At 53.5% G+C, this 13,199-nt stretch overlaps 1 pseudogene; it reads right to left on the bottom strand.

Moving 5' to 3' along the window:
• Nucleotides 1-685: 685 nt before the first annotated feature.
• LOC138994556 (diamine acetyltransferase 1-like) lies at nt 686-1,230 on the bottom strand (annotated as a pseudogene).
• Between the last annotated feature and the right edge of the window lie 11,969 nt (nt 1,231-13,199).

The following is a 13,199-nucleotide window of genomic DNA, read 5'->3' on the forward strand; positions in this document are numbered from 1 at the left end:
TGTATCAGCATTTCATTCCTTGTTATTGGTAAGTTATTGGTCCATGATGTTCATGAACCACGTGGTTTAATCATTTGCCTATTGGAGGCCACCTGGGTTGCTTCCAGTTTGGGGCTGTTATGAATGAAGCTGCTGTAAACATCTGTGTGCAGGCTTTTGTGTGGACTTAATTCTTTATTTCTCTGAGACAATGCCCAGGAGTGCAGCTACTGGGTTGTATGGTAGTTGCGTGTTTAGTCTTTTAAGAAACTGCCAAAGTGTTGCCCAGAGTGGTTGTACCATTTTACACTGTTCCCATCAATGTGTGAGCAATCCAGTCTCTCCGTGTCCTTGCCAGCATTTGATATCGTCTTTACTTTTATTTTATTTTATTTTTTTGAAATCAAAGGGTAGTTTATTTAAAAAAAAATCAAAACAGAAGCTCTGAGTACCAGTGTGTACATTGTACACATTTAAATGACTCACAAGAATGAAGTTTTTCATGTACATGAAGACTACACCACCATGTTACCTTCTCAAAAGATGTTCCAGGGTAAATCCGACTCCACACTGCATTGCCATCTTAAAGTGGCCACATTCCAAACATGCAACAACGAACGCCACCGGCAATAAAGCTTGGGGATGGGTGCTCCTTCTCCTATTTCACTGCAGACACGAGAGAAAGAAGGCAAGTTGAGGATTTGCTCTAAAACACAACGGGAGGTGTAGTCTGCACCCCACTCCTCACGCCTCCGCTGCCATGTTTAGTGAGTGATCTGTGGAACTTGAAGCGTCTCCATCCCTCCTCGCTGGACAGACCAGAGCACCTCTTTGTTCGTAGAGGTTGATAGATGGTGTATTCCGTCCCGCTACCAGGAGGTGCACGCTGCTGCGGCGACATTTCATCACAACCTGCCTTAGAGTCTTCAGAACGTCTGCTCCTATCCCCAAGCCTCTAAAATCACCCACTAGGAAGAAGTCCTCGAGATGCAAGAGTTTCCAATCCATGGGTCACCGGTAAAATAGTTCGTGGAGAAGCCACAATGCTGTGTCCTCCCGGGTGGTGCGCTCCCTGGCTACTCTGCCAGCGGGCAGTGGTGGGAGGGAGGCCCTCCGAGCCCATCCTCCCGCAGGTCTCTCTCCGTTACTATTGCTTGTCCTTCCATATATTCATATTCAGCCAGTTCCTGGAGCAGGCGCGGACGTCACTGCAGTCGCGGCGGCGGCAGGGCGGGCGGCGAAGTTAGCCATTTCGTCCTTTGCTTTTCTCCCCTTTGCAGGCCAGGCCTCTGCACTTGAGCAGCAGGAGGAGCGGCCTCTTCTCAGTCGGGCTGGCCCGTGACGGGAGCCTCGGTGAGCAACTGAGAGACGCGACCCGCGAGGGGGGAGCTGCACGTTGTGGCGCAGCTGACCTGCCTCGTTACTTTTATTTTCACCTTTCCGATGGCTGTGTCGCGTGGAGTTTTCATTTCCCTGGTGACTGGTGATGTTGACGATCTCTTCATGTCCTTATTTGCCACCCGCACAGCCTTTCCAGGGAAATGTCCGTGCGTGTGTTTGCCGTGTTGTAATTGGTGGTTTGCTTTTTCACTGCCAGGTTTTGAGGGATCTTCACATGTTCTAGGTAATAGTTTTTGTCAGACACGTGGTTTGCAAATATTTTCTCCCACACGGTGACTAGCCTTTTATCCTCTTTCAGGGTTGGCCTTTCACAGAGCAAACATTTTACATTTCGATTGTCTAATTTATCAATTTCTCCTTCGTGGATTGTGCGTTTGGTGTCATGTCTAACAACTTTTTGCCTAGTTCTGTGTCCCAAAGATTTCCTATTTTTTTTCCCTAGAAGTTTTATAATTTTACATTTGGGTTGGTGATCCATTTTGAGTTAATTTTTATAAAAGCGTGAGGCTTAAGTTAAAGTTATTATTTTGGGCTATAGATATCCAATTGCTGCAGCATCATTTGTTGAAGAGGCTGTCTTTCCTACACTGAATTATTTTTATATCTTTGTCAAAGTCAGTTGGGTAAACCTGGTCAGTGTGGCTCCGTTGTTTGGGGCATCATCCGCACATAAGAGGCGGCAGGTCCAGTTCCTGGTCAGGGCACATGCAGGAGCCAACTGATCAATGTAGCTCTCTCTCTCCCCTCCCATCTCGCTAAAAAGCAAGTCAGTGGGGATATTTATGTGGGTCTGTGGCTGGGCTCTCTATTTGTTCCATTGACCTATGTGTCTGTCCCTGTGCCAGCACCATGCAGTCTTGATTACTGTAGCTATATCATGTCTTCAAGTTGGATAAACTAGTTTCTTTTTCTTTTTTTTTAAAAAAATGTCACTATTCTAGTCTCCCTGCCTTTCCATATAAATTTTAGAATAATCTTGATATATGTACAAAAATATCTTATTGGGATTTTGATAGAAATTGTATTAAATCTGCATATCAGTTTGGGGAGAATTGATCAACATCTTTACTATCTTGAATCTTCTAATTCATGAACATGGTCTGTCTCTCCATTTATTTAGATCTTTGGTTCTTTTATTGGAGTTGTGTAATTTTCAGCATACAAATCCTGCCTGTGGCTTGTTAGATTACAAATAATTACAAAATAGCTACAAAATACAAAATAAATGCCAAAAAAGTATTGTTTTAGTGTTGTAAATACTCAAATATTATAAAAGTATTGTGTTTTAATTTCAGTGTCCATGTGTTCATTGCTAGTATATAGAACTAGAATTGATTTTTGTACATGCTTCTTGCATCCACTGACCTTGCCAAACCACTTATTCCTTCTAGGAGTTTTTAGGTTTTTTTTTGTGGATCCCTAGGGATTCTCTACATTGACAGTCATGTCATCTGCAATTCGAGACAGATTTATTTCATCCTTTCCTGTCTGCCTTTTATTTCCTTTTCTTGCCTTATTGCCTGGTTAGGACTTCCCGTGCTCTGCCGAGCACGAGTAGTGAGAGCAGACACCGTGCCTAGCTCTCGGGGGAGCCCCGTCTTTCACTGTAAGTGTAATGTCGGCTGTAGATGCTCTTTATCAAGCAGAAGAAGCTTCCCTATTCTTCTAAGAGGTGTTGTTTTTTTTTTATCATTAATGGATATTGAATTTTTAAAATAGTTTTTCTGCTCCAACTGATATTGATTATGTGCTTTTTTTCTTGAGTCTGTTCGTAGGACGGATTGCATTGATTGATTTTCAAACACTGGACCAGTTTTTCACCCTTGGATTATTAAGTCTAATTTATCTTCTCTCTACCTTTCAGTCTTTCCTGGTTTTATATCCACTTTGTCACGGTGTACAATTCTTTTTCTTACTTTGCTGGATTCTGTGTGCTGGTATTTTGTTAAGGACTTTGCATCTACTGATGAGGCATACTGGTTTGGGTATTTACTTTTTAGAATTATTTTTGTTTTGGTAAAGGCAGTACCAGGTTTGTAAATAAACTGGGAAGTGTTTCCTCTTCCTTCCATTTTTCTGGGAGAAATTGTATAGAATTCATGTTGATTCTTCGTTAGAAGTTTGGTGAGATTCTCGAAGGAAAGCACGTGATCCTGGAGATCTTCTCCCTGGAAAACGTTGTGCCACTTGTTTCTGGCCGCCATGGTTTCTGAAGAGAAATGTGCTGTCGTTTGAAATGTTTTCCCCGTAGATAACGTGTCGTTTTTCTCTGGCTGCTTTAAACACATTATTTTCGTCTTCAAAGTCTAATTACGATGCCTCTTGCCTTGAATGTTTTGGGTTTGCCTGTCTGGTTTGCTCATCTTCATTCATCTGGGGGTTTATGTCTCTGGTCAGATTTGGGGTGTTTTCAGCCAGTATTTCTTTGAGTCTTTTTCTGCCCGTCCCTCCTTTCCGCTCCTTCTAGGACCCCTTTGTTACGGCCCCACAGTCCTGAGTTCCCCCCCTCCCCCAATCCTTTTCCTCCCTGTTGTCTGTGGGTATTTCTATTGTTTTATCTTCCAATTTGCTGACATTGCCTGTCCCTCCATTCTGAGCCCATCCACTAAACATGTTATTTCAGTGACTGTATTTTCAGTTCTAAAAGTTCCATCTGGTGCCTCTGCAAAGCTTTCATTGTTTTGCTGAGACTTTCTCTGTTTCCATTTGTCTCAAGTGTGCTCGTAGTTGCTGTTTGGAGCATTCACCACGGCCGCGCTACACTGTCAGACGTTCTAACGTCTCTGTCCCCCAGTGCTGGCACCCAGTCACCGTTCTCTCATTCAGGGCGAGATCTTCCCAGTTCCTAGTGTGATGAGTGATTTCTCAAACGAAAGCTGGGCAGTTTTGAATGATGTGAGGAGACACTGACTCTGCTTAAACGTGTCGTCGCTGGCTTTTCCTGGCGCCCTTTGGCAGGGCAGGGTGCTGCGTCCTGTGCCCGGGAAGGGAGCGTGCAGGTCCTCCTCCTGCCTTGCCCGCATCCAGGGGCTCGGGGCTTTGGCTCCCCAGGGACCTCCACTAACACTTTGGGGTGGGCATCGAGCTTGTTACTGGCTGGGAGGAAAGTCAGGGCCCTCCTCCTTGGCCTCCTCTGATACAACCTGGGGGAGGGGGGAGGTCTGGGCCTGGTGGGGGCGGGCGGCTCCTCTGCGGGGTCTGGCCGCAGTAGAGTATTTATTGTCCAGGAGTTTTCTGTCTTGCCAGATTTTCCCTTTCCTGGCTTCTTGGCTAGAGAGAGCAGGCTTGGGAGCGTGTGTGTGTGTGTGTATGTGTGTGTGTGTGTGTGTGTGTATGCGTGTGTGTGTGTGTGTGTGAGAGAGAAGGGGGGCGGCGGGGCTTTTTGTTTGTGCTCATTGGCATTTCCAGGCGCCAGCACGTCAGTTCTGGGCCTGGGGCAGTGAGGCAAAAGCCCAACCCGGGCTCCTCCCGTCGTTGCACGGATGTCCCCAGCCATCAGCCTTCACCTCTCCAGCCCCCGGCGCTTCCCCGTGTTGTATCTGCTGCCCAGGCGTTAGGCGTCTTTGCACAGGAGCAGGGAGAAGCACCAACCGTGTTCCCTGGGGTGGAAGGCCCTTGGATGCGTTTCCACACAGAGCAGCGGACTCATCCTCACGCCCTCAGTCCTCACCGGCGTTCACACCGCCAGCCCCGGGCGGCTGTTCTGGCAGCCTGCAGGCTCCCTGTCCGGGAGGGGCTCCAGTGACGTTCATTCTGTAAACCCTGGGCCGGCGCAGGGGGAGGCGGGTGGGTGAGAAGCAGGGGAGGGGAGCCTCAGGGTCTCCAGCCTGTGGTCTGTGCCAGGCGGCCTGCGGGTTGGGTGGCACCTGTACCAGGTGGCTGCTCCCGGCCCACGGCCTGCTTTCCGCCTCCCTGTTGGCCCTGGAGCATCCGTTAGGCACGGGCTGCCTGGACCACCGGATTCGGGGTCTCCTGCTCTCCCTGCATAGACTCGCTGTCAGAAAGCAGAAGCCGGTCCAGCTTTGCAACCTCCTTTCTGACCTCTGGGGGCAGCTGTGCTCTCCTGTTCCCTGACCTCGCGTCAGTGGTTCCACATGCATTTCATCAGCAAACATGCTGGACTGAGGGCGACAAGGCCGCTGCGCTCTGCCCCCCCGCCCCCCCCTCCCCGGGGTTATGGGGCGGGGAGGGGAAAGCCATTGGCCAGGGGTTTGAGGGAGGAAGGAGAAACAGTGTGTGTGTGTGTGTGTGTGTGTGTGTGTGTGACAGAGGGAGAGGGAGCGGAGGGGGGGAGACTAGAGGGAAGATGGGCATGGCTGTGAGTCCCTGGGTACTGTTCCCCTCTGTGAAACGGGGCGTGCCCCCCTTTGGAGGAGCCCAGGAGAACTGGAGGACCTGCTGCGCACAGGGCAGCGAGTGCTAGGAGCCCAGTAAACACGGGATCATCATTTCAGTGGCATAAGTGGCGTTATCTGTTGGGCATCTGTCCTCATGTGCTCCCTGAGATCCTGCTTCTGTAGGAATCTCTTGGCTTTTATTTGACAAAGAAAAGGAGGTCAGGCTTTGCGGGGAGGCTGAGAGCCACTGCAGGAGTTGGGGAGACGTGGGCACAGTGGGAGGAGTGGCATGGGCTTCTGTCAGTGAGCAGAGCGATGGCCCGGGGAGCTGGCGGGACGGGGTCTGAGGGTGCTGCCCAGTGCCCCGCATGCTGCTGGCCTGGTCCACGCTGAGGACAGCCTTATGCAGGGGTCTGGTGCCCCCACAGCTGAGGACAGCCTTATGCAGGGGTCTGGTGCCCCCACAGCTGAGGACAGCCTTATGGCGGCCGGCGGGCTCGCTTTGGCCGCCCGCCTGTGTCCAGCTGTGAGTCTCTGCCTCTCACTTCAGAGGGCCCTGGTCCGGGGCCTGGGCTCCGCTGGGCAGAGTCGGCAGCGTGGAGTGTGCTCGGCCGCAGCTGGCCCGGCGCTCCGCTTCCTGGCTGACCCCCTGGGTGCTCCAGGCCTGGTGGGCAGCATGGGAGTCGGAAAGAGGGTGGCACAGAGCAGGGGAGGGTCTTCAGCCAAGTCTCAATGCTGGTTTGGGGGGAAGATGAAGCATGAGGGAGGGCTGGTGCCAACAGCCAGGGGCCCACCAGCCGGTGCGAACCTCCAGAAGGACGCTGTGGTCCTCGCGCCACCGCTGGCCTCGCCCTCCTCCTCTCTGCTGGCCCCTCCTGCGGTGCCGCCAGCGGGACCTTCCGCTTGGCTGGCCTCTGCAGCCGCTTCCTCCATGTTTCACGCTCGGCTTCTCTGGTTTTCCGTTACACTCAGCAAGTGGCTGCCGGGCTTCCGCGGCCGGACGTGTAGCTGTTGGAGCGGCGTGGCCCTGGCCGGGCGGCTCAGTGGGTTGGAGCATCGTCCTGCACACGGAAAGCTTGGCTGTTTGATTCAGGGCACAGATTAGGCTGCAGGTTCAGCCCCCTGTGTATGTCTTTTTCTTTCTTCCCCCTTCCTAGCTCTCTGAAATCAATAAACATATCATGAGGTGAGGATTCCCCCTCCCCCCCAAACTGGTGTGAGCGTTGGGAAGTGATTTAAGCTCTCCAAGTCTCATTTTCCTCACCTGTAAAATGGTGGTGGGGGGGTTAATTCCCACCTCAGGGTGTTGTGAGGGTTAGCGAGGTGGCTCCAGTCCTAGGTGCCCCCTGCCCCCCCTCCCTCGCCCACAGACTGGTCCCCAGCTCCCCTCCCCTCTGATCTACTGAACCGGCTGCCGAGCGAGGGCCCAAACGGGCTGCGGAAAGTTCTGCCCTCTGGTTCCCGTTGTTTCTAGTTCTCTGCGCCTGAGGGCAGGGCCTTCCTGGCCCCGCAGCCTCTGAGCTCCTCTCTCACCGTGGTCACACGCATGTGGTCACTGCGCCGTTCTGGGCTGAGCTGTGTTCCATCAAAATCCACCTGTTGCAGTCCCACCCCCAGCGTCTCACTTGTGGCCGCATTTGGAGATAGAGCTTTAAGAAGGTGATTAAGGTGACAGGAGGTCAGGTGGGTGGCCCTAACCCAGTGACTGGTGAGCAGAAGAGATTGGGACACAGAAGTCACAGAGGGAAGATGAAGTGAGGACGAGAAGCGGGTCTGGAAGCCCAGGAGAGGCCTCCGGGCAGAGGAACCCTCCGGCACCTGCTCTGCAACTCCAGCTCCGAAGCGGTGAGAAAGGCTGTTTCGGCCACCCAGTGGGTGGTACCCTGCGCAGGCCGCCCGCCAGGGCCTCCATCAGACCTCACTCATGGCCAGGTGACGTCTTCGCTGTCCAAAGCATCCACTGTAGATGCTTAAAAGGTGCCCGGCTTCTATAAGCTTGTTTGGCATGACTTCAACTAGCACTGTGCCAGGACCTCTGACTGCGGGCGGGACTGCCCATGTGCTGACCCCACCCTCCGCTCGCCCGCTGTGCCCTCCTGGCCGCCTGCTCCCCGTGGGCCTTCCCTGCCCGCCGCCAGCACGGTGGCTTTGCCAGGGACGGCCTCTGAGGGCGCCGTGGCTGAAGGAGCCCTGGTGGGCCCGGGTGCCACACCGTGTCGTATGTGAGACCTCTAATCGGGAATGGGCTCATCCTGTGGGACAGGCCTGGAGGTGCCCGGACACCAGCAACATGCTGCCGGGTAGCCCTGAGTGTACATCGCCTAGTTATTAATCACTCACCCACTATCTTATATAATAAAGAGGAATATGCAAATTGACCATCGCTCCACCACAAAGATGGCGGTGCCCACAGCAGAGGCGGGGGGGGGGGGGGGGGGGGGCGTTCCATAACACAAGATGGCTGCACCCACAGTGGAGGCTGAGTTCCTGTAATAAGCCTTAATGAGCAATCAGCAGGGACCTGAGGCTGCGCCCCACCCAACCCCCCCATCCTCCTGGGGCTTGACAGGGGACCTCAGGCCGCTCCCCCCGCCCTGGTGCCAGGCTGGAGACCTCAGGACATGCCCCCCACCCTGGCACTGGGCCAGGGGACCTGAGGCCGCACCCCCAACCCAGCAGGGCTTGACAGGGGACCTCAAGGTGCACCCCCCGGCCTGGGATGGAGAACCTCAGGCAGTGCCCTCCACCCCGGTGCTGGGCCAGGGGACCTCAGGCCATGCCCCCCCCAGTGGGGCTTGATGGGGGAATCTCAGGCCATGCCCCCCGCCTAGTGGGGCTTGATGGGGGAATCTCAGGCCGTGTCCCCCACCTGGCGGGGCTTGATGGGGGACCTCAGGCCATGCCCCCCACCCAGTGCCAGGCCAGAGGACCTGAGGCTGCGACCCCGCCTGGCGGGGCTTGACAAGGGTGAAACCGGCCGGGTCTGGATCTAGCCCAATGGGGGTGGGGCCAGCCGGGTCTTTTTGAGGCACACGTGGGTGGGTGGGGACTTGACTCTGGGTCCTGTGGAGCACCCCAGGCTCTGACAGGAGGAAGATTTTCATATATATTTTACTAATTTTCTTTCATCTCTGACACTTCTATTATAGAGAAAGGGCAAATAGCAATATTCAAATATTTCCTCTAATTCATCCCCCTTTAATGTGCATGAATTTCGTGTGCCAGGCCACTAGTCTATCTATATATATAAAAGCCTAATATGCAAAGTGTCCCCTCGAGAGTTCAATTGTTTGCTATGATGTGTGCTGACCACCAGGGGTCGGTGCAGAATGAAGGAAGGCTCTGGCCAGCAGTGGCAGCTGCTAGGGACCCTACTAGTTCATTTATAACTGGACATTTAGGAAGCTTTACAACCTCCCCTTTAACTAAAAACTTCTGTTTTGGGCCACATGGCTAATAGAGAACCTCAAGGCTGCAGAGCAAACGAGAGCTGGTGGGGGCTGCGAGCCTCCCCCTCATGCTTGCAGCTGATGGGGCGGCCCTGTGGGAGCGGCTGCGTGGGGGGCTCCCCTCCACACCCACTAGGTGTCAGACGGGGACATGGGACAGCATGCTCCTGACAGAAAAGCGCCTAAGCCCCTCCAGACCTCTGCCCCGAGGGCTGGCTCAGGGCTGTTTGACACTCAGGCGCCCGCAAAGCGGCTGTCTGTCATGATCAGGGACACACTCTGGCCACACGCCTCCTGCTTACACTGCTCACGGTTCCCAGCGTCATGGAGGTCAAGCCGGAGATCAAACCCGCCCGGTGGGTGCTCCCTGACCCCCTCGGCCCTGGCCCTGCCTCTGCTCTCACTCCAGCCCCACCCCACGCCGGCCTTCGCGCATGCTGTTCCCTGCGCCCGGAATGCCTCTCCTTCCCCTACTGTTCCCGGGGTTCATTCTCACCCCCCGCAAGGCTGGGTGAGGGCTTTCCCAGGTCCACGGTCCCTGGACTGCTCAGCGCCGGCCCTGCCGAGGGCAGCTGCCTGGAGCGGGGGGCGTGGCGGGCAGGGCCTCCCTCTGTTACCTGTAGCTCCTGCGTCCAGGCCCAGGCTCGGCACACAGGAGGCCTTTCCTGAGCACAAGGGACACCTGGGACAGGGGCACGTTCCCTGTGGGAAGTCTGAGCCGACTGGACCTGGGTGAGGCTGTGAGGGCCTCCCAGGGGGCGTGCAGGGCCAGGTGTGGCGGTGGGCGCGCTGGCGACGCTGGGCTACGGGGACTCACAAGCGCACAAGGCAGGTGAGGGTGCCACACAGCCTCCGTCTGGCGCTGGCTCCGCCCGGGCTGGTGCCGCGGGAGGTCTCAGCTCTCCCAGCTCGGTTCCATTTCCCTGTTAACAACGGAGCTGAGTCACCTGTTGTGAACACCACTGAGCAGCTCAATGGCAAGGCACTGTGACCCCTGAATTGCTAAGCAAATGTTGGTTCATGTTCTCCTTAGAAATTCTTTCAGGAAGCCTGGGATCGGATTGATGCGGGGGAGGGAGGTGAGGAGCTCAGCCTTGCTCCAGCCAGCCAGCTGGAGCAGACGACAGGGTCAGGTCAGGGTCAGGAGCAGCACACGTGGGCCGGGCTCTCCAGCGTCTGGGCAACTTCCGCCAGCGAAGAGGTCAGGGCCTGGCCTCGGTGTCCCTCTGCCCAGTGCCCTACCGCTCTGAGCACAGAGGGCAAGATAGACACCACTTGTAGCCAGCCTGTCGGCGGGTGGGGCATGTGCCTCATTCTCGGGCAGCTGAGCGGACAGCGGCCTCTCCAGCTCGTCAGGGCTTGGGCTTCTGGCTGCAGCTGGGGAGGGGCTGACTCAGGGCCGGGCCCTGTGAGAAGGGGCAGATGGGCTGGGAGGGAATTCCAGACCATGCACGGCCTTATCTGGATCTTCATCCAAAACTAACGGACGCCGGCCGAGTGTGGAGGCTCCCGGAGAGCAGCGTGCCCTCTAGCTCCGTGGTCTCTGCTTCACCCCAAAGAGGCCTGACCCCCAGGCCCAGCTGCGCAGGCGTCTTAGCGGCGTGCACAGGGGTCCTGGTGCGGATGCCCTGTGGCCAGGCAGGGGTGAGAGCAGGGATGGCCGGGGGCCTGTGGGCCTGGGGAACATCCTGCTGCACCCGGGGACCAGGGCGAGGGGCAGCCATGATGGATGGGCACCAGGCAGTTGGGGATACCACAGCGCCCACCCCCCAGCTCACGGCACCTGACAGCACCCCGGGGCCTCTTCCTGAGTCTGCAGGGGCCTGAGGGGTGGAGCCTGCGATGGTGCCCTGCAGGTCTGGCCCTGGCGCTTGCCGCCCCTTCACAAGGGTACCTCTGGGTCTGGTACCTCTGGGTCTGCGCAGGTGCGGGTCTTCCCGCTAGAAATGTTTCCTCACCCCCAGCCTTCAGCGACCAACTCATGCCGGGAGCCGGTCCATCCTTGCGGCTTGACACAGTCGCTGCAGGAAAGAAACATCTGCACAGCATATGTTTCAAGGGACCTGGCATATATAGCATATTGTTCTTAACATGTTTGCTCTCCTTAGTGCCATGTGTTTTAACCAAGGTCACCTCTCTGAGAAAGGTTGTTTCCCCAGGTGGGGATTTTTCCCTGAGGTTAGGGAGAGGATACAACCCCTTAATTAAGTGGCAGGCGGGTAGTTAAGCTACATAATCTTTACTCCCTGGAATGGAGATAAGAAACACCCTAACCTTTGTAATAGAAATTGACAGGATTAAAATCGGCTGGTATAAATACGGATGTAACAAGACAATAAACATGAGATCCTCATCAGAACCTCATCAGTTCCTAACCAGAGCTCCGACCAGAACTTTGGCTGGAGATCCTGGCTAGAGGTCCTGACTAGGCTGCTGATCAACTGAAGGCTGTCTTCGTGTCATTCCTTCTTCGCCGACTCCATCCACACCTTTGGGGACCCCTGGACCCGCTGGGATTGGACCCCAGCAACTGGCGCCCAACGTGGGGCACGAAGGTAAGTCCCCCCGTACTTTGGACGTACTTGGGACGGATAGGACTGCACAGCAGGGTGCTGAAGACCCCTCGTATAGAGGATAAGTAGGGTAAGCAGGTAGTTAGTACAAAACTTAGATTGACAAGATGGGTCATACTGAGTCTAAAGAAAAAAGACTCTGTGTTAATCTTTTGATGCATCTGCTTGCTAGCAGAGGAGTTGAGATTACTCCCAGTCAGATAGAAAGTTTTATAGAATATGCATGTCAATGGGTTCCTGAGGATGGAACTGTTAATTTAACAACTTGGACTAAAATAGGAGAGCAATTTATGAATTATCACACCTTCCATCCGCAGGACCAGAAGGTCCCGGAAAATGCTTTTCCCCTCTGGAATTTAATTCGTGGCATCTTGGCACCAGAGGCAGAAACTATTGAACGTTCTCAAACTTTAAATAGTCCCTCGGATCCACCTAGAGAAGACACATCATTATTGTCTCCAGCTCAATCTAAGAGCAATTTAGCTATGCCTAATGATCGGAAGGAGAATAAATATCATAAACATGATCATTGTTCCTTTCCAGTCAGTAGAGAGGAGAGAGGCCCTCCCATTCAAAACAGGCTCCCTAAATTAGAAAGAAAGCCTAAACCAGGTCCTGCGGCTCCTAGGAGCTCCATGTCTAAATTTCAAAGGGCGATAAGAGAAGCTGAAGCTAATGGAGATCTTGAGTTCTCACTCTGCTTCCCAGTTGCATATGAGAATGAGTTTGATGAGGACGAAAGCCCCACCTGGGAGGCTATACCTTACAAAATACTTAAAGAATTAAAATTGGCCTGCTCTGAATATGGACCTCTAGCTCCTTACACACTAACCTTGGTAGAAACCCTAGCCAATAAATGGATGACTCCTTATGATTGGTCACAGGTTTGTAAATCCTGTCTCTCAGGAGGCAATTACTTATTATGGAAAACTGAATATGACGATCTTGCTAAGAAAGCTGTAGCCACTAGCAAAAAATCCAGAGGAGGAGTAACCCTAGACATGATATTAGGAGAAGGTGATTTTAACACGGCTCAGGAGCAAATGTATATGCCCAAAGAGGCACTTATTAAAGTAAACAGTTGTGCAGTAAATGCCTGGAAATCCCTACCTTATACAGCAGGAAAAACAACCTCCCTTACAGAGATTAAACAGAAGTTCGAGGAACCATATCAGGATTTCCTTTCTCGCCTCATACAGGCAGTCAAGAGAGTAATCAATAATGAAGAGGCTGCCGATATCCTAATCAAACAACTGGCTTTTGAAAATGCTAATAATACCTGTCAGGCTTTATTAAGGCCGATTCGCAGAACGGGAACTATAAATGATTTTATAAAACAGTGTGCTGATGTAAGTCCAGCATTTATACAGGGTGTAGCTATAGCTGCAGCTCTCAAAGGGGAGACATACCCTCAATATGTACAGGGCATAGGACAAGCCAGCAATAATACAGGTAATAAA

Source organism: Myotis yumanensis, unplaced genomic scaffold (assembly GCF_028538775.1).
Source record: "Myotis yumanensis isolate MYYU_CA2020_CCGP unplaced genomic scaffold, mMyoYum1.0.hap1 SCAF_16, whole genome shotgun sequence".
NCBI classification, from domain to species: domain Eukaryota; kingdom Metazoa; phylum Chordata; class Mammalia; order Chiroptera; family Vespertilionidae; genus Myotis; species Myotis yumanensis.